Raw genomic sequence first — 26,646 nt, 5'->3', positions numbered from 1 at the left:
ATTTTACAAACTCAGTTTATTACAAAGATTTCTCAGTGGAAAAACATAATAATAAATAATGATCAAAGTTATATACCAACATCACTAGGAGTTATTGAAATCATTTGAAATCCTTTTAATGGTCCAAAATAAAATGAATGTAAAGGGGTAAGTAAGCAAGTCACTATTGTTGTCCAGAAATATTTTCATTAAACATTTGCAAGCACGAGATTCCCTTTAACAGTTCAGACATTTAAGGATTTTAGACATTACTGATTTTAAAACGAGACCTTTTACTCCAAAACACATGGCATCATACAAGTTCACATGCCAAAGTCTAGAATATGGACATTACCTTTCAAAGTGTTACTTTTTGTGTTGCTAAAAAAAGCTTTGGAATCTTTTAGGGATTTGGTTTAGAAAGATTACTTCAGGATCTATTTCTGAACACCTGTTGTGTGCCAGAAATTTTGTGAGGAATGACAAAAATGCATGGACACCATGGACACATTCAGACCTGCACCTGTCTAAAAGAGGCAGGAAAGACTTTACAGAAAAGAGAACAAGAGAACCATGACATAAAGAATGACCAGGAGCTGACCAGGAAGACATATGAATAAAGGCATTCAAGTAGGTTTTACCTGTTCTTATGACTTCAGCCATCATCTATCTGCTAATGTCTCTGAAAAGGTTTTATCTTCTGCTTCAATTTATCTTCTGCCTCTATACTCATATCAAATTACTCATAGAATACCCCCATTCAAACGTACCAGTGGAAGCTGAAATTTACTCTGTCTGGTCTTATGTTGACCCAGTCCCCCTCTAACCTGTTCCTTGTCTTGATGCTCCATATCATTAAATGCTTTCACCTGCTGCACAGTTGAACAAGCAAAACTCTTAGATGTCAGCTTTGAATCCCCATGTTTTTCCTTATCCTGTATTGAATGAGTCACCAAACATAGCCAGGCCCACTTGTTTTATTTCTCCTAAGACAAAAGTTTTTTTTTTGCTCTATATGTCTGTGTTTTGGTTCAAGTTGGTCATCCTATCTCCTTTGGATTCCTTCAGTTTTATTCTTCAAACTATCGCCAATGCTGCCTTTCTGAAAAATACTTTTGATTACATCTCTCTCCATATTGATGTATTTAAATGGATTCTGTTCATTGCTGAAATTGTGGCATAAAAACCTGTCCATGACTTGGATTCCCCTGCCTTCCCAACCTCACTTCCGTTTTTGTGCCTCACTACAACCGGCTCTCCAACAGACATTACGCTTTAGCTAGCTTGAGTCCTCATTAATGATCTAATTCTGAGTGACTTTGAAAATTCTTTCCATCTTTCTAGTACATTTTATTTATTTTCAAAATTCTGTTCTGTTGGTACTTACTCCAGGAAGACCCTTTCAATCCAGCTTCCAAAATTTATACTCACTCTCCCACTTAGATGTTCCCTCTTTTACTTGGCAAACAAACTGGGTTATCATACTGCATTTTAACTGTTTCGTGATCTTTTTTCCCTCATTGGAATGATCTCTAAAGCTCATCTTGAGTATTTCAAAATTAAATATATTGGCTATAGCTACTGGTAAATAGTCATTTTCTGCAATACAACTATTTTTTATGTAGTTTTTTTGAAAAAATATTTCATTTATTTATTTTTAGAGAGGGGAAGGGAGGGAGAAAAAGAGAGAGGGAAACATCAATGTGTGGTAGCCTCTCGTGCTCCCTCTACCAGGGACCTGGCCTACAACCCAGGCATGTACTCTGACTGGGAATTGAAGCAGTGACCCTTTGGGTCTCAGGCCAGCACTCAATCCAACTACACCAGACAGGGCAACAATATAACTATTTTTTACATAATATAGTTTATTAAGGAACTTAAATATGGAATAACTTTTTTGAAAATTGTCATTAAGGCAACCATGTTTTTCATCCTTAAGAGTGTGTTGGGAAATAAAAGAGATAAAAACTGGGTAAATGACAACATTCTTCAATTCTGAATACTTCTAAAACAAAAAATATATATTTATTCTAAAAATAGGTGATGAGTTCTTATCATATTTAGGTTAGTGTACCAAGACTAAAGTACAACAGTTAATTAAAATGACACCATATACTCCATGAATTTATGTGAGTTTATATTGCTGTGTGTAGGGCTAGGAGACAGGTTGCCTAAGTTTGAATTGGAACTCTTATACTTCCTAGCTAAACTTATGGAGTAGGACCATGCGTAACTAATTTAGAGTAATAGTATAATGTATCACAATTTATTAGAGCTTTCAAAATTCATTTATACTCTTTATCTCATTCAAAGAAGCTTTCTCAGATTGATATTTTTATTCTATTAAAATTTGGTTACAAATGAAAATATATTAAGCATGTAAAATTCTTAAAACCCTACCAGGTACTTAGTTTGTTTTTCATAAATATTGATGATTACTGGTGTTATATGAAACAGAAACTGACTTGACCTGGCTGAATACTTAAATAATGAGATCCAGATCTAACTCTTTTGTTTCTTCCTCATACAACTTAAAGGAACTCATATTGAACTTCCAATGAGGTACAAACTCTGCTACTTTGGAAAAGAGACAATACGTACACTAGCAGGTATTACAGACACACAAAATGAGTGAGTGAGCAGTGAGAACACTCACACATTAATCACATCATTCCATGACAAAGCCTTGGTCATATGATGATTTCTCTGAAAGACAATCTAACTCCATTTGCTCTGGTTAAACATTAGACACATATCTAGAATGGGAAAATTTACAGAGAAAGTTCATTCGTTGCCCAAGGCTGGCTGGGGAGGGAAAGGTGGGAGGAAAAAATGTGCAGTGACTGCTAATTGATACAATTTGGAGCAAGAAAAATGTTAAAAAAATGGATTATGGTGATGGCTGCCTAACCCTGTAAATAAACAAAAACCAATGCTACAATTTAAATGAGTGAACTTCATGTTGTGTAAATTATAAATCAACAATGCTATTATTTAAAAGAAGGAAAGTAAACAAGAAAAATTTGAACACCTAGTACACATGCTTTGGAAGGAGTGAATGAGTTCCCTTGTAGAAATTATTAAAACGTTATGTTATTTTCTAGGGAGAGTCAGACCTTTCCAAATCATTTTACATTTAGCCTTCTGCCTATTGAAAGCTACTTTAATAATGCTTAGTTTTAAGCTTATTTTTAGTAACTGCACAGTCAAAATTTTGACAGGTTAATTATACTTGACTGCCCCCTAGTGTTCAAAAAGGTAACTGCTATACTTTAAGTACCATACAACCATGATAGAAGAACAATCTCATGCAGCAAACTGCATTAGGGATTTCAAAACCCTTTTACACACTCAGCTTTCACAAAAGTACTATGAGTTTCATGTTATTATTATACCTATGATGGAGAATAATAATATATAATATTATGGATATATAATAATATTAGATAGATGATAGATATATTTCAAAATTCCTTCAGTTTTCCACACTCAGCTTTCACAAAAATGCTATGACATTTTATTATTATAGCTATGGTGGAAGATAATGTTATATATTTTATATATAACATATACAAAATCTATAACATATATAAAGCATATATAACATATATAAAACTTATATAACATATATAACATATATAAAATCTATCCATTATTTTATCTCACTAGTGTCTGCCTATCTCTGTTTTTTTTTTTCTGAATGAGTGTGATAGTCACAGAATGCTGCCCTTCTGGTCCCTGGGGTCATTATATGACCCTGAATGTCCTCAGCCATCTACCTCATATGACTGACAAGAGAGTAGCTCGTGGGCTGGGCAGGTGTCTAAATTGACCCAGTCAGCAACTCTGACATTTTTAAACATGGGTAATTAACAGAGGCCCTTTCCTCTTTGATCATAAGCCATACGCATGTCAATCCAGAGCTGCCCATGAGCATTGTCTTTCTATAGGTGAAGACATTCTGTAATGTTAGAGAACAAAGCTTCCCTGCAGAGAAAAGAGACACAAAGGACAGACTCTCAGGAATTCAATTTTGTGGTCCTATAGTCCACTGGAGACATGCGCTGTTCTCATCCTTCCTATGGTATGGCACCAGGGCCAGAAATTAATTTCCTTAAGGTTCAGTAAATTGGGTTTCTGGACTTTAAATCAAACAATTCATTCAAAACCCATGAGTAAACAAAAAGATGGCTTGTTTACATTGACACATTAATGAGTGGAGTTTGTTCAAACTATTTGTTATTAATATCCCATTGCATAGGAGCCATCAATGATGTTTATAAATCATAAAAGACAATAAATTGACAAGGATTAAGTACAAAACATGAGTATTCACTATACGTGTAAAGGACTAAATTACTACATTAAGCAAAAAATATTCTCATATCGAATAACATAAACCAAGCTACATTTATTTTGTTTGAGAAAACATTTAAGAAATGATACAGGAATATTGAAAGTGAACAAAAGAAAATCACTTTTCAGTACACCTATATCACCAGCCTTAAATAAAGCACCAATGGGTCAAAACTATACATACAACTCTAATTTTGACTTATTATATATACTTCACATTTTGAAACTATTGTGATAATACACTAAACATAAACACCCAGCTGTCTCATACACTCTGAAAACTGTGCTCATTCAATATTCAGTAATTTTATTCACTGTACTTGGGAGAGGACTACTCTACTTTTATTATTTGAAATCATGCACTTAGAACCTTGGGCAAGGTAATAAAGTAAAGGGAATTCTGCTGCTTGGAGCCTCTCTTTGTGAAGACCTGCTATCTCCTAGTCTCTGCTCCCAGACCTTTGTGGTTCTCAGCAAAAAACAGGATGTTCAGTTTTGCTGCACATGAAAAGAACATTGCTGTTTTTCTTTGTATTTTAGCTCATCAGTAAGTGACCTAATGCATACATTCTCCAAAGTACAAAAGAGCTGAATTTACAAAATCTTTTCAGTAACCAATTGCTTTCATACCATGGGCTTCTGGGCTGGATGATCAGCCACAAACAGGCTTGCTCCAGGGTAAAATTATTTACTTTCTTTATTTTCTGAGAAATATAGAGAAATTAGGAAATTCTTGTGAAGTAAGAAATTTCATGATGTTCAGGAACTATCAGGTGATTATTTCCATGAAACTCTCTTTAATAAGTGCCTTCCCATAACATGTCAACTTTCTTTTCTCAACAAAGGGGATTTCTGACTCCTCAGAGGTCTCTGTTGGAATGACAAAATTAACAAAGTCTATCTAGACCTTCCAGTAAATACTTTTCTCATTCTCTTCATTATATTCAAGAGGAGATTATGTCCTTCCTAAATTAAAAAAAAAAAATGACTAAGTTGACTGCTATGTGAACATGTGTCACAGGAAAAAAGAAGTTGATTATTATAGAAAGAAAAGTATCTCTTTAATGTTAAGTGTTCTTAGTGGGAAAAATCTATCCTATGAGTGAAAAAAATAGGATCATCAATATTTTAGATTGACAACTCATCTGTCACACTAATTTTCACTCATAGTTTCTATTTCCATTTTGGAAATGTAGATTCCACTTTTTCTTACACGCCCCTGCCCCCCCCACCCCCCCCCCCCCCACACACACAGTGCTCTTCGATATTTTTTTCTGTCCTCACTCTTTGCCTCAGCTTCAACAATGGGCACAGGTTTCCAAACTTCTGCTTTCAGACATTATCACGGACTTGCAATCTGACTCTAGGCAATTCTGTGTGTGTCCAGATTCCGGTCAGGAAGCTGTTTCTGCTCTATTCTCGCAGAAGCAGGGGACTACTTTGAACTTTGACTACGTGCACAGTCTTGTTCCTTGGTGGTTGGCCTTTGGTAAGTCTGGAGGTATTTCTGACTCCAGTTCTACTACTTTTCATTTCCTCAGCTGTAGCCCATCAGGGAGATTTAAACAGAAATTGTAGCGGTGCTCTTTTGAGTTTGGTTAGCTCTGACATTTACCTGCATTTCAGTTTCTCAGTTTCTTCTAGGTTCTGAATTATCCATTAAGGGTGATCATAAACTGTATTTTTTTTTACTAAATCTTAACTCTCTTAGATTTCTGGGCTCTTTTGTCATTGCTTCATGCAGTGGTTTTTTGGGGTTTTTTTTGTTTTGTTTTGTTTTTTTACCCTTGTTAGTTAAAAATCTAGTCTTTGGCTTTGGCCAGTGTGGCTCAGTTGGCTGGAGCACCATTTCATAACTAAAAGGTTACAGGTTTGATTTCTGGTCATGGCCCATATCCAGGTTGCAGATTTGATCCCCAGTCCTGTGATCCTGGTCTGGGCATGTATCAGGCATGTACTGGAGGCAACCAATTGATATTTCTCTCTCACGTCCATGTCTCTCTCTCTCCCTTCCTCTCGCTCTAAAAAGCGATGAGAAAACGTCCTCAGGTAAGAATTTTAAAAAATCTAATCTTTAACAGGCCATGGCTATTAAGAACACTATTAAATAGAATACTTAACAGGTTTTCTTTTTTAAAAAAGATTTATTGAATAAAATTTATAAACCATAAACTTCCTTATAAGTGTACAATCAATAATTTTTAATAACCTTACAGGGTCACTATGGCACTATCGCTACAATCTGATTTTAGAACTTCTTCATTAGCCAAAAAAATTTTCATGTGTACATTTACAGTCAAAATCCACACTCATTCCCATGCCAGAAAAAAACAGTTTCTAAAAAATTGCGTCTTCTGGATATTTCATGCAAATGAAATAACACACTATATAGTCTTTTACCTGTTTTTTTTTTTTTACTCAGGTTAGTGTTTGTGCAGTTCACTCAAGTTGTAGTGTAAGTCAATACTTTACTTCTTTTTTCCCAAGTAATATTCTATTTTATGGCTACACTGCTTTTGTTTATGTGTAGGCCAGTTAATGGATATTTGAATTATTTTTACTATTGGGCTGTTATGTCTGAAGCTGATGTGAACATTCCGAATATGCACACATGCAGACATAGCTTTTCATTTCTTTAAGGCAGAGTCCTAAAAGTGGAATTGCTGAGTTACACAGTAAGTTTGTTTAACCTTTTAAGAAATTATCAGACTATTTTCCAAAGTGGTTGTATTATTGTCTTCACAGCTTCAACACTTAGTTTTGTCTGTTTTCATGTTATAGAAATATGAGTGTCAATAGTAGCACATTGTATGTTAAACTTACCTTTACCTACTTTAAAATAATGTTGACCACATTTTAATTCATATGTCTCCTAGGTAAAATGTCTATATAATAAATGCTTTGTTTACCCAGTTTTTACCTGAGATATTTACCTTGTCTTATTGACTTCAAAGAAATGTTTGTGTCCTAGACATAAGTCCTTTACCAGACGTATAATTTGCAAATAGTTTCTCTCAGTCTGTGACTAATATTTTAATTTTCTTATCAGTGTTTTTGAAGCCCAAAAGGTTTAACTTTTGATGCAGTTCAATTCACCAGTCTTTTTTGTTTGGCTCATACTTTGGCAGTGTATGTAAAAACCCTTTGCTAAGTGTATTCATTCTCAATTACACATATCAGCCTCAAAGGGGTGAACATAGGTTCTTCATGGATGAAAAACTCTTAGCTAGATTAAAAAATAGCTATTGTATAAAAATTAAAATTTCATGGATGTCACAGTTAGATAAAAATATTTTTAAATCTCTTTAAAAGGGTAATCATGAAAACATGTTTGAGAAACACTAGTGTTACCCAAGAATTTTTCCTGTGATTTATCCCAGAAGCATTACAGTTTTATTCCTCAATTTAGACCTCAGAGCAACAGGAGTTACTTTTGTTCATGATGTGAAATGAGGGCTTTTTAATTTATTTGTATGTTTATTTTTTTGTATATGAGTATTTAATTATTATTCCTGCACTACCTATTGAAAAGACTATATTTTTCCATTGAATTGTCTTGTACCTCTTTCAAAACCAATTGATCATAAATGTAAGGGCTCATTGTACTCTCTGTCTGTTCCCATTGATCCATATGTCTGTGTTTTAGTCAATAGCACATTGTTTTGAAGCTGCACAGGGTAAGTCCCCACCTGTATTTTTCTTTTACAAAGGTAAATTGATTTGGGGAGAATTGGCATGTGGCTTTCAATCTATGAATATGTAGTATCTCTCCATTTATTTAGGTTTGCTCTATTTTCTCTCAGCAATGCTTTGTAGTTCTCAATGAACAAATCAATGTGTGTTCTGTTAAATTTATTTACATTTAATTCTTTTTAATGCTATTTTAAATAGAATAGATTTTTAAGTTGACTGTTGGATTTATCCAGTGCTAGTATGTAAAAAAACATGATTTCTATTACTTTGGGATAGTTCTAGATTTCTAGAAGAGTAGCAAAGATAGTAAAAACAGAAAAGGTTTCTGTGTACTCCATACCCATTTCCTTATTATTAACACTTTATAATAGTATGCTACATTTCACAAAATTAATAAATGACACTTTGTTGTTAACTGAAGTCCATACTTTATTCAGAGTTTCTTAGTTTGTATTTGTTGACTTTATTTTACTCCAGGATCCCAACCAGGACACTGCATTACATTCAGTCATCAGATCTCCTTAGGTTTCTCTTGGCTGTGACAGTTTCTCAGATGTTTGTATTTGTTTGTTTGTTTTTTATGACTTTGACGTTTGAAGGGCACTGGCCATATATTTTGTGGATTTTCCTGATTAAAATTTAACATTTTTTCTCACGAATAGACTGGAGAGGGTTTGGGGAAGGAGAACCACAGAAGCAAAGTACCATTTTTGTAACATAGTATCAAGTATACATCCTATAACCTGACTGACACTGTTGATGTGAACCTTGCTCCTGCGGCTGAGACAGTGTGCTTGTCCAGTTTCTTTGCTGTACTTACACCTCCCCCCACACTGTGCTCTTTGGAAGGAAGTCTCTACATACGGCATATGTAAAGAGTGGAATATCTACACAAAATATTTGTAATTATTCTACATGGAAGAGTTGTCTATTCCCCCATATATTTTTTCTCATATTTCTATTAGTATGGATTAATGGATAGTGACTTTATATTTTAGGTTTAATCTAACACTGTTTTATTTATTTTGTTGCTCAAATTTCCCCAGGTTTGATCATTGAAAACTCCTTTAGCTGGCATCATGTACTTTTGACACATTCATATTATTTGGAGGTTTACTTTGTTTTGTTTGTTTTGGGGTAGTTCCTAAACTTCTGGAACTATATGATGCTCCAGGGTCATCTTATATATTTCTTGTTCACACCATGGAATTATCCATTTTTTGAAGGAGTCATGAGTCCTCTTATAGGGGATTGGTATTAGAACCTAAGATCCGGTGAGAGGAAGGTTTATTACTATAGGGTGTCATTACTTCTGGGCCCTCTCAGCCAACAGAGCAAGGTATTGTACGAGGTCTGTCCAGAGAAATCTGACCATTGTTATTATAACAAGGACAATTTGTGTGATATCAGTGTAACCTGGCAGTCAAGGAGAGTGGACTGGAATGTGCATGTGTGAACAATGACTTCCCTGTATTAGTCAGTGGGGCAGGAGATGCCGTAGAGAAGGCCTATGTACTGTGTGGCCATCACATTCAAACTGACTGAGGGAGTAGAACAAATCTGCATCAAATTTTGCATTAAGCTTGAACATCCCTCCATGGATTCTATTCAGATGATTCAAAAGGCTGCAGTTATGCACAACAACATGTCCACTCATTCATCACATCTCATGCAGAGGTTTTGGCAAAACATCAAATCACCCAGGTGACTCAGCCTGGACTAGGGAGTCAAAAATCATCATAAATAAGAAAGAATTTATTAGCATATGTGTTCACCCATGACTTAAAATTTGGTGTCCTGGCAAGAACTACTGAGACAATTGAAAGTTGGCTATTTAACCATTTTCCCCACTCTTAGACATGGTGAAGATCTAAAGTGAATAGTGAAGATGCTAAAGCTTCCTTACCACCATATCAAGGAAGGCATCAGAGAGTTCAGGAAAGTGGTTATGTTAGAACAGTTTTCAACTTAAGACCTTTAAACACATTACATAACACGTACCCTTGGAGAACATAGAGCACATTCCCTCATCATTTTTGAGAGTAGGAGTGGATGGTTGAAATGTTGCAAATAACTGAGCTTCTTAATCAAACTGAGGCTGACAGCATGCTAGCATGGCAGGGATCGTCAGAGGCAAAGTAGTTGTAGGTTCCATCATGAGCAAAGACATGCTTTGTAGCCAGGGTGGCTAGATCTGCAAAGATCAGTGCTGAAAGCTAAGACATCACGGTGGTCTTAAGCATGAGATAAATGAACAATGGAGTAGAAGGTTGCTCAATTTGTATATTTTTAAAAAAATCAAGACCTGGTGAGCAAATGCTTTATATCAGCTGCTTCAATGAAAAAATATCATCATTCAATCAATATCCAGATTCAATTCCATTCATGCTATTGATTGAAGAGCAATCCAGTTATCATGATGAACGTAACTACAATGTCATTGTTGATTATCCCTTTGATTTTTCACAAATAGAGTCTGAGCCATTTGCAGAATAACCATGCAGTAGGAAAACAGGAATATGCAGACATTTGAGGAATATTAAATATGTGATCTGAGTTGAATTGAAAGAAAGTCACCAAAAACATTTTCATGGTTTTCTGGTAAAAGGGATAGGTTTATAGAAGTGATAAATAAAATTTAGCCAAAGCCTATATCACAGTGGGCCCACTAGGTCCATAGGCCCACTTGTGGTTATTTTCTCCTGATCCAACCACATAAACTGGACAAACTTACTGCCTGGCTGAACTCTTACTGTGGTTCTGTGATCTATGAAGTAAGAATCATTACTGTAATATGGCCAAGTAGAAGCCGATGAAAAAGCCCACAACCCATCCCAGTGAAAAGAGAAGCAAAATCAATTGACAGAAGCTGGGGTGGCAATGCTCACAACATCACTGTTCAATCTAGGCCCTGAAAAAAAGTCAGAACATGGCAAATAATGGTGGGCTACCAGAGACTAGTCCAGGAATTTCCCACATTGTAGCTGATTACTAATGCTGATCAATGCAGCTGAGAGTGCTTCACATACTGTTGATCTGGTGAATGAGTTCACTATTCCTACCTGCAGGGAAAAACACACACTGTACTTTACAGAGCAATGTGAATGAACTCTTTTCTCTCAGCCAGGTTACATTCTCTGTCACAAGGTGACTTGGGGGACCTTGAGCATCTTAGTATCTCGAAGAATGTTACACTGGTCCACTCTGCCCATGACTTCACGCTAATTGGACTTAGTGAGTTGAAAGTGATGAGCACCCTAGAAGACCTAATGTAGCATATATATACCATAAGGTGGCAGATAAACATTATGGAAAGTCAAAGGCCTGTCAGTTAATGAAACTTTTAAGGGTACAGTGGTTCAGGTTTTATCAGGATATCAGCTCTAAGATCATGGACAAGTAGTAGCAACTCACACTTCCTGCCACTGGGAAAAGTACAGAGCACATTTTGAGCCTTTGTTTCACAGACAAAATGTATCACACATCAAATATGGTTCTGACCCATGCCTTTTCTGAGTAAGTCAGAGGTTCACAGGCTTGAGTGGGGCTCAGACCAAGAAAAGGCTCTGCATTAGTGTCAGGTATATTTATTCCTTCTAATTGTTGAGAAACCACATGCTATTTTAATAAAAATAAACAGTATATTGAAGTGAGGAAGTCACATATGCAAAGACTAGGAGGCAGGCAGTTTCTGAAGCCTCTAGTGAGCCCTGCAAGAATGCCCATATGCTGAGAGAGGCTGAACACAAAGTTCTTTACTTGTTTAATTAATAAATTAAAGAGCAGTCGCTATTAAGCTATTGTTTCACTATAAAACTTGTGCAAAAATAAGCATCCATTTTCAAACAAGCAAGCATTACTTAAATTTAAATACCCACTGTTTGTGTGTGTGTGTGTGTGTGTATCTATCCTTCAGCATAAATTCAGCATACCCACATTAAACTTAGAGATGCACCCATGGCCCGGAATAGGAAGGAGTGTTTATTCTCAGCAAAGAATTATTGTGACCAATTCATATAAATGTAAAGGGAAAATCGGAAACTTCTTTCTTTTGATAAGGCATAGTTTAGATTTTAACAAAGAATATTGGAAGCATTTGGAAGGAACCAACTTATACCTTGTAGTTTCTTTCTCCTAACTGCAGCCATCCCTAAAAATTGAAATGCATAGACTCACAGAGAAAGTAAAAAAAAGAGATAAAAAAGGAATGATTATTAAGTTTAACTAAAAAGAAGGTCTTTTCAATGGTGAATGGTTGCTTGAAAAATAATTCATTGATTTCCTTGGAATATGATTTGTATAACTTTCTTTATTCCATAGAACTCAAAGAAAGATATAGTTATAAAAAGGTCTCCTTCAGGATTGCATTAGGACCTCTGCATGATTCACATGCAAATGCTTTTAGTTTGACTCAGAAAGGAGCCACAGACATTTTCAATCAAGAACACGCTCTTGGTTACAGATGATGGACTGCCAAAGCACCAGAGAGAATATTAGGGGAAAAAATTGACCCAAGAGTTACTGTTTTTTTTAAGTTTTGAATATATTTTTTGGCCTGGTTATCAAAATTAAATGGAAAGAAAATTTTTAGCAGATAAATTTTTATTTGTTTTTCTTCCCTTTTGTTATCTATATTTCTTATTTATTTTCTTACAAGGATTGATCTATACATTCACAATAAATATATTTTACTTCATTCAGCAGGTTTTGTGTTGGCCAGGCAAGCTTTGTAGAAACGTTTACATTACTAGAGAGTCATCATAACATTCAGATAGCTGCTACTGGTTGCATGATGCTGCTCTGGGCATTGGTAACAGCAGTCATCTGTCTCCATTTCCTGAAAATAATCAGTGTGGGTTTTAGAGCACCTCTCATTGCTCTCCTTGAAATTATAGAATGGTAACTTATATTGCACGTATTTTAAATAAGATTTTTGTGACAAATTTTAGTTAATATAATTTGTATGCATATTTATTCTAAAGAACTTAAAAGGTGAAACTGCTGATAAATTGAGCTGTCTCTCCTTTTAAGCTTTAGCTGTTTTCCCTCTCTGCTTATGTCTGATTTTCTTCAGTAAATTAAGGGCCTATTAAACTTCTCTAGTTTATATGCTAGGAATTCAAAATCCTAGGAACTTTGCTGAGCTGTGATAGAAACCCAAGTGATTGATTACATTTCTCTTGCTGCTGCTTTAATAACAATTCAATAACATTCCATCCACTTCATTTTCCCCACAGCACTCTTTTCGGTAACATCTTAGTACTTCCCATACATTCAACCCTTTTCTCTTTTCTAGGTTTATTATTTTGTACCGGGTCATCTGTGAGGTTAACAACCCTGGCTTCCTAAGCTTTCACTGACAAGGAATGACTTATCTGATCAGCAAGTTTGGGACAAGGAACAGGGCATACCTAACTTGTCCCTTTTTCATTTTCGATTTGAAATCTGCCTGTTCTTGGGAAGCACAGCTGTGGTCTCTTTGTAACCCAGCAGTGGGGTTGGCAGGTTTTAAGGCTGAGTGGGAAAATCTACCCATAGGTGTGTTCAATACTGGGAAGCCCAATGTTGTAGCACACCTAGGGCATATTCTTCAAGGGCTTCATCAATAATACAAATGCCATATTTACTTCCAGTTGGCAAATATCCTTGTCCCTCAAAACTGGGTCAAAATTTGATCATTAAAAAGACATTTATTATCCCTATAACACACTAATAGCTAGTGTATCACTACATCTTACCTTCACATTCCACAAACACAAATACACCCCACAAACACATACATATAGTTAAAACTATATTTATTTTTTACTCATATATAATTTAAAAATAGAATATTACATTATTCCAATTCCTGTCAAACTTCACAGAATTAACTTTCCTGCTTTTTATATTTTAATTCTCTCTATTGGCAGTAAGACACCTGATATCTACTGTCCTTAATATATTTATGTATTTAATCAATGCTTCTTTTAATATTTTTGAACTATTAGCATAAAATTGGCTCTTAGAGTAATCATAACAAAAGTGTTATTAAGAAAGCAATTATTATAGGGTGTGAGTGAACACATATTAAATTATATCTTGTGATGCTATTTAAAATAAATAGGATCAGACTTCTGGTAAAGATGGTGGTGTAGGCAGACATAGCTCAACTGTTCACACAACCACATCAAAATTACAATTAATATGTAGACAATAATCATTCAGAACCATCAGAGTTCTGAGTTGAATGGAAGTCTGCAAACTACAGCATTAAAGAAACCACATCCATCCCAAGTGGTAGGAGAGGTACAGATGTGGAATGGGCTGGTCCCTCACCCACATGTGGAGGATAAAAATTCAGGAGGGATATCTTAGGAGCAAGGAGTCGCAGCCCCACAGCAGGCCCCATAGCAGGCCCATAGACTACGGTTCCAGTGCCAGGAAGATAAGTCCCCACAACTTCTGGCTGCAAAAACCAGTGGGGATTAAGGAAGTGGAAGAAAGTTCTGGATTCCCAAGCAGTTCCTCTTAAAGAACCAACATCTACTCAGACTCACTCCCTCTGAACTCTAGCAACAGGGTAGTATCTTGAAAGGCACCAATGGTGTGGATACAGGGAGGAACTGAAGTGTCTGGAATCAAAGCCAGCAGAGGCCATTGTCCTTTTACCAAACCCTCCCTTCAACATAGCCTGCAAGCTGGTGCCATATCTGAGATTTTTATCAACCAGGCTAACTGTTTGACCCACCTTGGAGATTCCCAAAGACGCGGCCCTACCCAACTTACAGGCACACCCAAGCTGTTTTTCCATATAAATGGCTGGTCTTGGCTCATGCATCACAACTTCCTAAATTCTATCACATAAGCAACAGCTGGCTTCAGTGAGCCCCAGGCCCAGCACTGGCAGCAGCCAGCTTAGATTCACAGCTTGGCTTCTCCAGGGAATCTCTGAGCTCAGCAAAAGTAGCAGCTTTCTCAGGTTTCTTTATAGCTCTGACAGGGTGGCCCCAGACAAAACATACTTAGGGGAGGACCTTGGCCTGTACCACCCAGGAAACCCCAGGGTCAATGTATCCCGTGGGCAATCACAGAGCATGTTGAAGCACCGCCACCCTGCCACTGCACAGCTGACCCTCCATGGAGGGCAGAGGTTGATTGTCAGTGGCCATGCCAATCCTTGCAGCTGACTGGCCTGGGTAAATCCCTATCATTGATCTTCCAACATCAACCAAGGCTCAACTACAAGAGGAGGGTGTACTCAGCCCACATGAAGCGCACACCTCAAGTACCCAGCTTGTATGATAGGAGAAGCTGTGCCACTGGACCCTACAGGACACCTACTACATTAAGCCACACTACCAAGACAGGGAGTCAGAGCAGCTCTACCTAATACGTAGAAACTTTACAGGCTAGAAGGGATTGACAAGAAATATTCAAAGTCATGAAAAACAGGGACCTAAAGCCAAGATTGTTCTATCCAGCAAAGATATCATTTAGAATCGAAGGGCAGATAAAGAGCTTCCTAGACAAGAAAAAACTAAAGGAGTTCATCACCAAACCATTATTATATGAAATATTAAAGGGACTTATTTTAAAAAGAAGAAGGTCAAAACTATGAACAATAAAATGGCAAAAAATACAAATCTATCAACTGAATCTGAAAAACCAACTAAGCAAACAAAAAGAAGAACAGAGACAGAATCATGGATACAGAGAGCATTTTGATGGTTGCCAGATGAGAGGCAGGTGTGGGGGAACAGGTGAAGAGGTGAGGGGATTAAGAAGTACAAGTAGGTAGTTACAGAATAGGCATAGGGATGTAAAGTACAGTATGGGAAGTGGAGAAGCCAAAGAACTTATACACATGACCTATGGACATGAACGATGGTGGGCAGATTGCTTGAGGGAGTGGAGGTGCTGAGTGAAGGGGGAGAAAGTGGGAAAAATCAGGACAGCTGTAATAGCATAATCAATAAAATACAATTAAAAATAAATACAATAGAATAAAATAAATAGGATGATGCCCATTGTATAAGTGAAGAATTTGAAAACCAGAAGCTTTAGGTTCTTAGGGGATAATTTTACATAGGCAGCGATACCCATCCCTTCTCCCCTAATAAATTGATTCCTAAAATATTATGATATCTGAAATTATTTCAATTAACTAATAGTAGAATACAATAATATTTCTAAAGTTGACTAGATTTTGAAGAAGTAAAAAAAACCCATAGGAATATAACCCAGATCCTTATGATTATTACGGATACATTAACTAGTTTAAATTTTTAAAACCAAGATCACACTAACTTTGGAAAATAATGCACATTACATAAATATTTATTGAGGACTTCTATGCAAAGTATTATGCCAACTGTTGAATTAATTGTGCTTTAAAAGAATGACACTAAGAGATTTTAGTTAAAGTCTTTATTATCTAAATTAAAGCAAAGGTCACGTATTTTTAAGATATGAAAAAAATTATACTTCTTTCTTCTTTACTCTTACAAAAAAAGTGGCCAAAAGAAAGTTATTCAAAATAAGAACAGTTTCTCTGTACTGGTCTTTTTTTTTTTTAATTGTTGTTCAGGTACAGTTTTCTGCCTCCCCCCGACCCTACCGCTCCCCACCACCCCAGCCCTTCTCACCTCCCTCCCCTGTTCCCACCCCCCCTTGTTATTGTCCATGTGTCCTTTATAGTTGTTCTGGTAAACCCTTCACTCTTTTCCCCATTATCCCCTCCCCTCTCCCTTCTGATGACTGTCAGACTGTTCTCAAAATCAAAACTGTTTTATATAAAAACTTATTTCTTTCAACCCTGGTCTCTTACCTTGATATAATGAGCCCATTGTGTCTTAAGGTACATACTCTTCTAGCAAATGGGGAGACAGTTCAGTTTGATTGGTTTTGAATACTGTAGACTCACAATACCATAATCAAATATTATATATCTAAAAATATAAATTCTGGGGGTACTTCATTTGTGAAAAATAGTTCATAGATGAAGGCATGTTTACCTGAAGTTAAGAAATTTAGCTGACCAAAATGGTATTTAATCTAATTCAACATCACTGCATGGACGTTGAAAAGTAAAGTTCAAAAGAATTTTAACTTATAACTTTAATTAATGATCCTGAATAGATCATTGAATAATCAGCCTTTTCTTATTTCCATCTAGTACATCAGCATAAGCATACCTTGGAAACATTTGCAATATCTGTGAAGTGCTATAATGTGAAGCACAATAAAATGGGTGTCTGTATTTAGACAGGATGTAAAATGAAAACTTTCATTCAAACATTTTTGGTTTTCTGAACTTCAAGAATATGGTCCCTTCTTTTACTACATATGCAACTGGAACTCCATGATTATAGAATAAAAAGAACTAAGGTTTTATTTGTGAGCATTTTGTGCATGTGTCTGCATTTATGTTTCAATTTAAATTAATTCTAATTTTCTGTTTTAACAATCATTTATGAGAAGTTTATGTTTTAACATACAAAAAGAGTGTAGACAAAATGAATCAGATGTAGCTGCCTTTTGGTAGGAATATCTGGCAAAGTTATGTATTTCAGTATATTCAACAAAGATTTACTTTAATACTGAGTGCCTGATGTGTGGCAGATGCTGAACTAAGCCACAATCGCTGGTTCTCAAACCTAGCTGCACTTTGGGACAAACAGCTCAACCCTAGTGTACTCACCCCTAGAGTGGTTTTAAACATACGGGAATGGGGATGTGCCCATGGATTCAGGCTGCTCTGGAGGTGCAACCTAGACCTCTGAAAATATGAAAAGTCCTCCCGGTATTCTAATGTACAGTCAATATTCAAAAATGAAAAATAATTCATATACATGGACAATAGTGTGGTGATTGCATGGGGGAGGGAGTTGGGTGGATGTGGAAGAGGCTATCAGGGGGATAAGTGGTAATGGAAAAAATATAATAAGATATAAACTACTATATTAAAAGAAGAAAACCACTGAAAACAGAGAAGTAATATTTCTAAATAAGCAGAATCTCAGTTTGACAGCAAGTCAACAGAGTTCTCTCTGCAAGTGAATCATCGTTCATCCAGTACACTTTAAGCTCCATGAAGTCAGGAGTCTTATCTATTTTCTAACAGTATGTGAGCCCAGGAGAGTGTCTGGCTGAGTAAGTGCTTAACCAATATTTGTTGAATGAATGAAAACGGTTTTTGACAAATAATATAATTTAATCTCCTGTCTTTAACACTTAGACAAGGATGGCTTTTAAATGTACAACTGTCATCTATCCTTTTTATCAACATTGAGTCTTTAAAACATTCATAACAACTTAGTCTTTTCTTCTGAAAGATAATGTAGGACTCTTGAGGGCAAGATCCTTGACTTGAAATAGTAGCACTCTACTTCAATGTACAGATAGCTGATGTCATATACTTCATAGCAGATACCAAGCCAGATCCATTATTGCCACTATGCCATGCTAATAATTTTATATTCTGTGGAGACCAGATGGGAGTTTAGTAAGCAACCAGTTTCACATTTCATCATTTTGGGGTCTGGCTCTGGAGTCACCCAGGATCCACCAATCAGAGGCCTTTACTTTATTCTGTCCTTCTGATTTCCCAAAGTTTTGCATCTTTCTATGAAGTTGTGTAGAACGTTTATCAGCATGTTAACCTTCAGCTATAAGTGGGTTAAATATGTCAAAGGCATGACAGTCCACTCTCTCTCTGTAAGATTGTGAGGTTTAAATGGTAAATACCTCAATACAGTGAGCATTGATGTCTTCAAATAATCTTTTGAGTTTTCCTTGAAGGCTTGTATCTCAACTGCCAAAAATGAGACAGTGCGAAGAACAGAGAGCAATACAGTGAGAAGCCCTGGATGTATCCCCCAATGGCTTGTCTGAGCGCAGAAAGATGAAAGTTACTCTCCTGAGCCCTGCGAGCACAAGGCTGGCCCAAATCCTTCCTGATAAGCATCAAACGGAGACAACTAGCTACAAGGAATTTCTCCAGCAACAGAATAAATATTGGCACGCCAAGAAATAATCTACTGATGAGAATAGAGGCACTGAAAATCATCCTGTGGCTAGTCAATCCCAAGTTCAGCTGCAAATCCCCATCTTGACACAATCAGGAAGGTGTCAAAGTAAGTATATTCCTAGTCAATATAAAAATAACTATTTCTGGTTTTCACCTCCTGTCAGCAGTTCTGTGCTTTTCTATTTACTCCACCAGAGCTGTTCTTGCTGCACCACATTTACTCTGGTACTGGAGGTGGTTTAACTGGGAGAGTCAGTGGGTATTTGCAGATTGGCCAGGGAAGCAACTATCTAGTCTCCCTCAAGCCCAACATTGGCAGGAGAAAATATTAGAGGGACCATGGTCCCCTACATGGTAGCAACACAGGAGTGTTTCTCTGTTGAATGATGTGTGTCCCTGCAGCAGAAAGACATAGAAAATGAGTAAACAAACCCCTGGCCTAGTTTCAGCATTTTTGTTACGTTGTTTGAGTACTGATTTTGCTTCATAAAACTCACAGATTCTCATGTGGATAGAATACTCTATCCAGGGGAGACTGCTTTCAAGATTATAAAGTTATATGGACATGGGTGCTTTTGTTAATATATGTTTATGAAAACTACTTCTGTGAGGTGTTTGGTGTCATTTCTCTTATAAATAGACCAATATCATTTCAATTGCTCTGCATTCATGAAGAGCTGTGGTAAAGAGCATGATAGCCTGCTAACAAAAGTTCTGTTGATATTTGTTGCTATTGAGTACCACAGCTTTTCAGCCATCTCTCCTTGCTTTGTTGGCCTTTCCAGATTTTTAGACAGAATCTATTTTTGTAGTCAATGTGATTCAAAAACTTAAATTTCATCACAAAAATAGCATAATTTCTTGCCCTGGGCCACAGTGAAAGCTAATCAATCTCATCCTTTTTCTTAAAAGTCATAATTACTGTTCAGGCAAATAAATAAGTTTAATACCTTAGTAAAATTAAAAGTGACATGTGTGCCTACCCATCTTATACTATGAAAAAAATTTGCATATAATCTTTTCAATATTACTCACTGCTGCTGCTCAGCACTTCTCTTATTTCCATGCCCAAGGACCTTGTGTTATTTAATGTCTGTTTCCTGGCCTACCGGTGGGGATGCTGAAAATCAGGCACTAAACTACTCAGCAAATGAGGGGTAGAGCTAGGATAGATACCTAGGCTCATGATTTTCCCAATATGTCATCTGCTACTTGACAAAAAATGCTTGTTAGGATCATACGAATGCCAACCTCTAGTGATGGGCCCTGTAAACCCAGGCTTTTTCCTATCACCGGTAGTTGTGAATCATGCTCCATTGTGTGGTAAACATGGGGCAGCTGCAGTCACGGAGTCACGGCCTAATCCATGACATTTCTGCTCAGAAAGTTATTTTGTCACTAAGCATCTAGTAACAGAATAGGACTCCACATTTTCTGTAACTTTTATGTAAATAAGTTAAATAGAAACAAATGTCAGTGGTAGATTCAGATTGAGGAACAGTCATCCTGTAATTATTCAAAGTTAATTATGGAGTACTACATGGAAATATCATGTTGTAGAGACCAGAGATGAAATTTGCCATCAAAGAATTTTTTAAAGATTTTATTTACATATTTTTAGAGAAAGGATAAGGGAGGGAGAAAGAGCGGGAGATAAAAATTGGTGTTCGAGAGAAACATCAATTGGTTGTCTCTCGCAAGCCCCCAACCGGGAACCTGGCCTACAACACAGGCATGTGCCCTGACTGGGAATCGAACCAGCGACCATTCTGTTCACATGCCAGTGCTCAGTCCACTGAGCCACACCAGCCAGGGAACCTTTAAAAAATTTTAAAGATAAACTAACAAGCTTGAAATTCACAATATGAATTTTGAAAATTTTACTTAGCATGTTTTAGATACATTGTTCTCTTTCAATCTCTTTCTCATCTCTATCTCTCCTCCTCTTTCTGTCCCACTGTTCTGAAGGTTCTTCTCTGTACAGGATCTTATGATGCCACTTTTACCCAGTTTATGTAAAAGTCATAGAAATCCATGAATCCAAGAGATATTTTTAAACTTTCTTCTTTTTTTATTTTTTTCCATACAAGTGGATATATCTCCAGTAAGAAAGCTACCATAACTAGAATACCCAAGTAGTTCTACTGGAAAACATTCATAAATGTTTTCATTAACTACCCATAATCATCTGCTGGGTATCAGCACATTCACTGATAACAAACTTTGTCAGTAGTTTAAATTTGCTGCATCAAAAACAGGGTAGTCAAGTAAGCAAACACTTGTGATATTCAAGGAGGAAATCGCTTTTCCACTGGATGGCACCTTATGTGGGCGGGAATCATCTACACTTCCTGAATTATTCATAGGGAGAGTCACATTGGCTTCACCTATATCATCTGAAAACTGCTCCCATACCCCCCGGCCTTTACCAGTCATCTGCTCTTTCTTTAATGTCCTTTTCTTAGCTTGGCTGTGAATTTTCTCTTCTGCAGCTCAGAACTCAGAGTAATATCCTTTTTTCCCATATGACATACATAAATCTAGGCTCGTGTTTCCAATGGCATTTAATTACATTAGACACCATTCACCAACCAATAGAGAAAAAAATAAAGTCAGCATTTAAGATTGTGACCGTTTTAGGAAGTTAACCTGAATAACCAGTAGAGGTCTCTGCTGCTCATGTGAATGCCCTATGAACAAAACAGAACAAAATAACAAAAGTCTTTAAAAGAAGTGAATTGGTCAAATTGTAATGTGGTTGCCAAGAGTTTATTAGAAGTGGAAAATGTATTTTTTAATGGTAGGAAGAGGAGAATAAAAGTGAAAGGGGGAGGTCCTGCCAGATTTTGGGTGTGAGTGGCAGGCTCAGATAATCAAAGCGCCCATAAGGAGAGGTAGGAATGAGAAAGCAACTGTAGTTGCATTTCGTGGGGGAGAAGAGAGGTTAAACTAGGCTCACGGTAAGGAATATCCTTAGCTCTGAGAAGTCCAGCGTGAAGTGCATCAGAGCAATGGGGAACTGGAATTCTAAACAAACAATATCAAATTAGCCAGAGTCAGCTGTGGAAATGTCTGGTACCAAGTTTGTTAGTCTTCATCTGTTGTGCTTGAGTTCAGCTACAGTCACTCTGTCCAAAGGCCTACAAACATTAAACATGCTGGGCAACGATCCTAAATAAACCATAGTATCAGGATGCAAAAAGGCAGGAATTATCACATAGGAATAAATCAGGGGCTTAAATGTTGCCCATGTGCGATAAGATTATGATGCTGTCAGAGAAAGAAAGTAGATGCTCAGTTATTAGGTGTAAAGGTCAGAGCAGAGCTCATAAGCAGTAAGATTGTCCAGAGGCTGTCCACCCACATGGCATGTTTCTGTAAGTTCCCTCTGCATGGGAATGAAGTTGAGTTCAGAGCACCCGGAAGCCTACACCTGCAAGGGTGAGTAGAGTTGTTCCCAGTATACAGATGACATTTCTAGTCAGACCACTACTAGCCAAATTTTAATTTGCTTTGAATGGTTCCTCTACATTTTTTCAATCTTAACTGTGGATTCAAATAATTCACAAAATACTTATTAGGGATTAACACCTGTGAAAAGGAGGCGAGGAAGCGGAAATGGGCAGAGGGAGAAATTAAACTAAGATGCAGACTCAACAAAACCTTGGAAAACCCGATGAAGAACTCTGAAAAGAGTAAGTTCATTAGAGTTGTCACATAACAGGCCACAACAGCTAGGATTTGTCCCTCTTTCCCCCATTCAGTCACCAGTGTGGGTTGAGCAATAAGTACATGGCTTTAGGGGATGTTTTAGACAGAAAACTAACATCCATGCTTTAAAGTGCATCATTATTTGAAGAAGACAGAGGACATGGCTGCAAAGGGATTCAACCACTGAATTTGACAAGTAAGAAAACATTGAGAAGTTTGGTGAAAGTAATTGTGCTAGACTTAAGGAGTCCAAGGCAAGATAAAACACGTTTCAGAAACTCAAGGGAGACTTGGGGAAAGAAGAAAGTCATTACCATTAAGATACAATCTTTTGGGCACCCATGCACTTGTTAGAGTGTATAGATATTTTCTGATTCTCAGGGGGCTAGTCAAAGAAACTTGGCATTTGTTTGTAATATTTCCAGTGTCCTAATGAAGTAATCAATGATCAATAGATCAATTCCTCTGGAATTTTGTTCTGTTTTGTTTGTATTGTTGGGGCTAGGAGTAGGAATCATTGGAAAACAAATGGGCAGACATCAAAAATAATTGGTGTGGTTTCTAAAACTAGATGAAGCCTTAGTTAACAACCTCCTCACTAAAACAAAACTCATGAATGTTCAGCCTTCTCTTTTAAATTCCTCCAATCTCCCCTCAGCGTGAACCACCTTCTAGTGAAGTCACCACTCACGAATTACAAATGGAAGTTTTTCCTCACTTCAGTAAAAGTTGTGAGAGATCTTTGATCTCTCTACTCTCTATACCAGAGAAGGCCAAGGACACATATTCTTAGCATTATACTTTGGAAGGTTGATTTCATCTCCTCAAGGATGTATTGTTTTCTGAGGGGTTTAGACAGCATGCACCGAATTTCCGAACACTCCAGTATGTACTACCCATCAGGTGGCACGTGAATAGAAGAATATAAGACATTCACTCTACCTTAAATTTTGGTAATGCATCCCTGACAGCTGTGAAGTAACCTAATCTCCTGGGGTCTCAGTTTTCTCATCAGTAACACGGTTGGGTTGGAGTATCTGTGAAATGCCATTCAGCTCTATACTTAAGATTTTTGAAAGTAAATCACATTTCCTAATCTCATTGCAAGTTAAGATTTTGTGAGCTTGCTTTAGGACTTCACCTCCACATACAACATTCTTTCTATTACACACAATATTCCAAATCCCAAATAACCAACTTAAAAATCAACGTTGTTAACCTAACACATTTATATTGTCAGGTTCCCTTATACATGCATTTTTGGACTACTTTCATTAGAATCATATAATTTCATCCACAAGATGTCACTGTCTGCCACAGTTTACTTTACAATCAACACTTTCTGAAGGGGGGGGGCACTTTTCAATAACATGCCCTGTGCCAAATAGTCAAGTAACTTGGAGAATTAAACCCTTTGTGATAATTTCTGTATTCTGTGAAATTCTATGTACAATTAGCACATTCCAAAGGTAAATATGCATATTTTATTATACTCTGTTCTTTAAAAATGCATTTAACCTTATCTTACTGATTTTGAATGTAAAATGTTTCAGATATATAATTTTTGGAAGAAAGATGAGAAAGAAATAATAGCAAACAAAGAATATTTAAGAGGCTGAAAATAATATTTGTTGTAGCAAACCATATTATCTTCAAACAGAATGGATGTTCACTGTATGTGTGATTAGTCTAAAACACTAAGGCAGAAGGTTTGGCTGGATGTAGAGTATACTTCATTAGAATTTGATGTCACCTGGGCATATAGAAGGCACCTGGCACTTCTATCTACTATTCAGATAAGGCTGAGGGTGCTGCAGGCTTGCCTCTTACCTGGGCCTTTATGGAATACCTGTGTCTTTGTTTATGAGTCTCTTCTCATTTATGCCTAATTAGCAACAGCAGAGCTGAACTGCCCCATCTCTTCTGGTTTAGGAACCTAAATTACAATGCCGAAAACTATTGAAGTCAGCCATGTGGCCCTACACCACAGGAAGAAACACATGAACACTGAGTTTAGAAACTGATGTAATGAAGTGTTTCATTGTGTGACAATTGTATCTGTAAAAGCGTTCCCTTGGCATGGACTTTGAGGATACTGTTAGAAGAAAAGATTTGATTTTTAATTGCCTAGATAAACTCAGATTAGATTCTTTGAAATGTCTTCTAATCACACGTGGAGAATTGGCAACTCAAGCATAAGAATCAAATTAAAAATCACTATTTTCACATAAATATGTAGTATTTTGGGAGGCCACAGGATGTCAGGCTTCACTCTAAAACAGTTCAATGAGTTCAAAGTCACATTACCCCCCATTTCTCTGGATTCAAAGTTATAATAGGTAAGTAGTTTATATATTCTATTGTCATTTGGAGGGCTATTAATTTCATCTGAATCTTATTATATTTTTTAATGAATAAATAGAAAAAGAACAGAGATTTTGTCTTTTGTTTGATATGCCCACACACTTTCTTACTAACTTTTAGGTGACTTTTCCATTAATGCTAATGTCTTACATTAAGCAGAATGAGTACAATAACCAAACAGGCTCTTTTCATGCTCCACATGTAAAATTTGTTATTTGGCTTATTACGGGTCCTAACAGTAGTGTCACCATAAGAGAACTGAATTTCTCCACTATTTTCAAGCTCATTTGTCTTGCTGGTACTCGGTCAGCCTCAGTAACTCTGTGTTCAGTAATGTGTCCTGGCTGGATACTGCAATGTCACAGATCAGTGACAGTGGGTATCTGGGAATGACAGTGAGCCAGGTGTGAGAGACCTGGAAAATTCTCTCCTGACTTCAGTCCCAAATTTTACTAAATTAAAACACTATCGACTGATCTCATAGAAGTTTCATGAGCACAGAAGGACCATGTTTTATTATTGCTGGTTGATAACCAGCATTACAGGGTTGTGTTAAAATTTAAGAACAGCAATTTGATTCTTCCATCAGCTCTACTCCCCAATCCAGCCTGGAGAGGCTTTATCCACTGACCGTGGCCTTTACCGACAGGATGTTTTAGCTACCCGATAAAGAAAAAGAGATGGAACTGCTTGAAAAGCTGAAAGTAATCCATTTGCGAGGCCCAACTCACTCAACCAGATAGAAAGTTGGGCATTAGCACAGTAACCTCCAGCATGTGTTTGGCAGGCAGTGTGTTGCCTCTCTGGCCCTGAGTTATCTTTCAACCTGCTTTGATACATACTGACTTCGTTGTTTCTTTGTTCTACCCTGTGGGTGATGAGAACATCTTTGGTCAATGGGCTGTCAGGATAACGGGAGGCACAGGCGTTCCGAGCCAGTGCCATATAGGACCTGCATTGGGCATCTGGGTGTGTGCTAATGGTCACCTTGGTTCTTGGCTTCAGCCTCTAAACCAGTCATATCTGTGGGAAAGAGTGACATCCCTTCTCAAGTATCCTTAAAGAATGTGGACACCAACAGACAATAATTTCTACATTTACGTTTCCCAGAAATCTGAGGGCATAGTCTCAACACTGACTTTCAGATTTCATTTCTTCTCATTACCTAGTCTTGCTTCCAAAATTAAATCAAAACGAATCTCACTCTATTACATTGGTGAAGTAGACAAATTTGACTTTAAAGTAATTATCAACCAACCAAATCTTACCAACTGACATGGAGAAAAATAGGAGTGTAGTGATCTTTTCTTTAAGGCCAAACTTTCCTGGATAGGTGCAGCCAAGGCCTGCCCCTGTGGTGAATCTACGTTCTCTTTAAGTGCTTGGATTCCCTCCACCCCAGCCTCCCTGTCTATCTGAGCATGTCCAGTAATAAGGAGACACTGCTGTTGGATTTGCAAAGTCTATACAGAATTCTTTGGATGGCTGAAAATATAATTCACTTAAGATCTTGTGAAAAGAGATGGAGATTT

Source organism: Phyllostomus hastatus, unplaced genomic scaffold, assembly GCF_019186645.2.
Source record: "Phyllostomus hastatus isolate PE091 unplaced genomic scaffold, TTU_PhHast_1.1 phas_scaffold_1674, whole genome shotgun sequence".
NCBI lineage: Eukaryota > Metazoa > Chordata > Mammalia > Chiroptera > Phyllostomidae > Phyllostomus > Phyllostomus hastatus.
Note: the sequence above shows the minus strand (reverse complement) of the source record.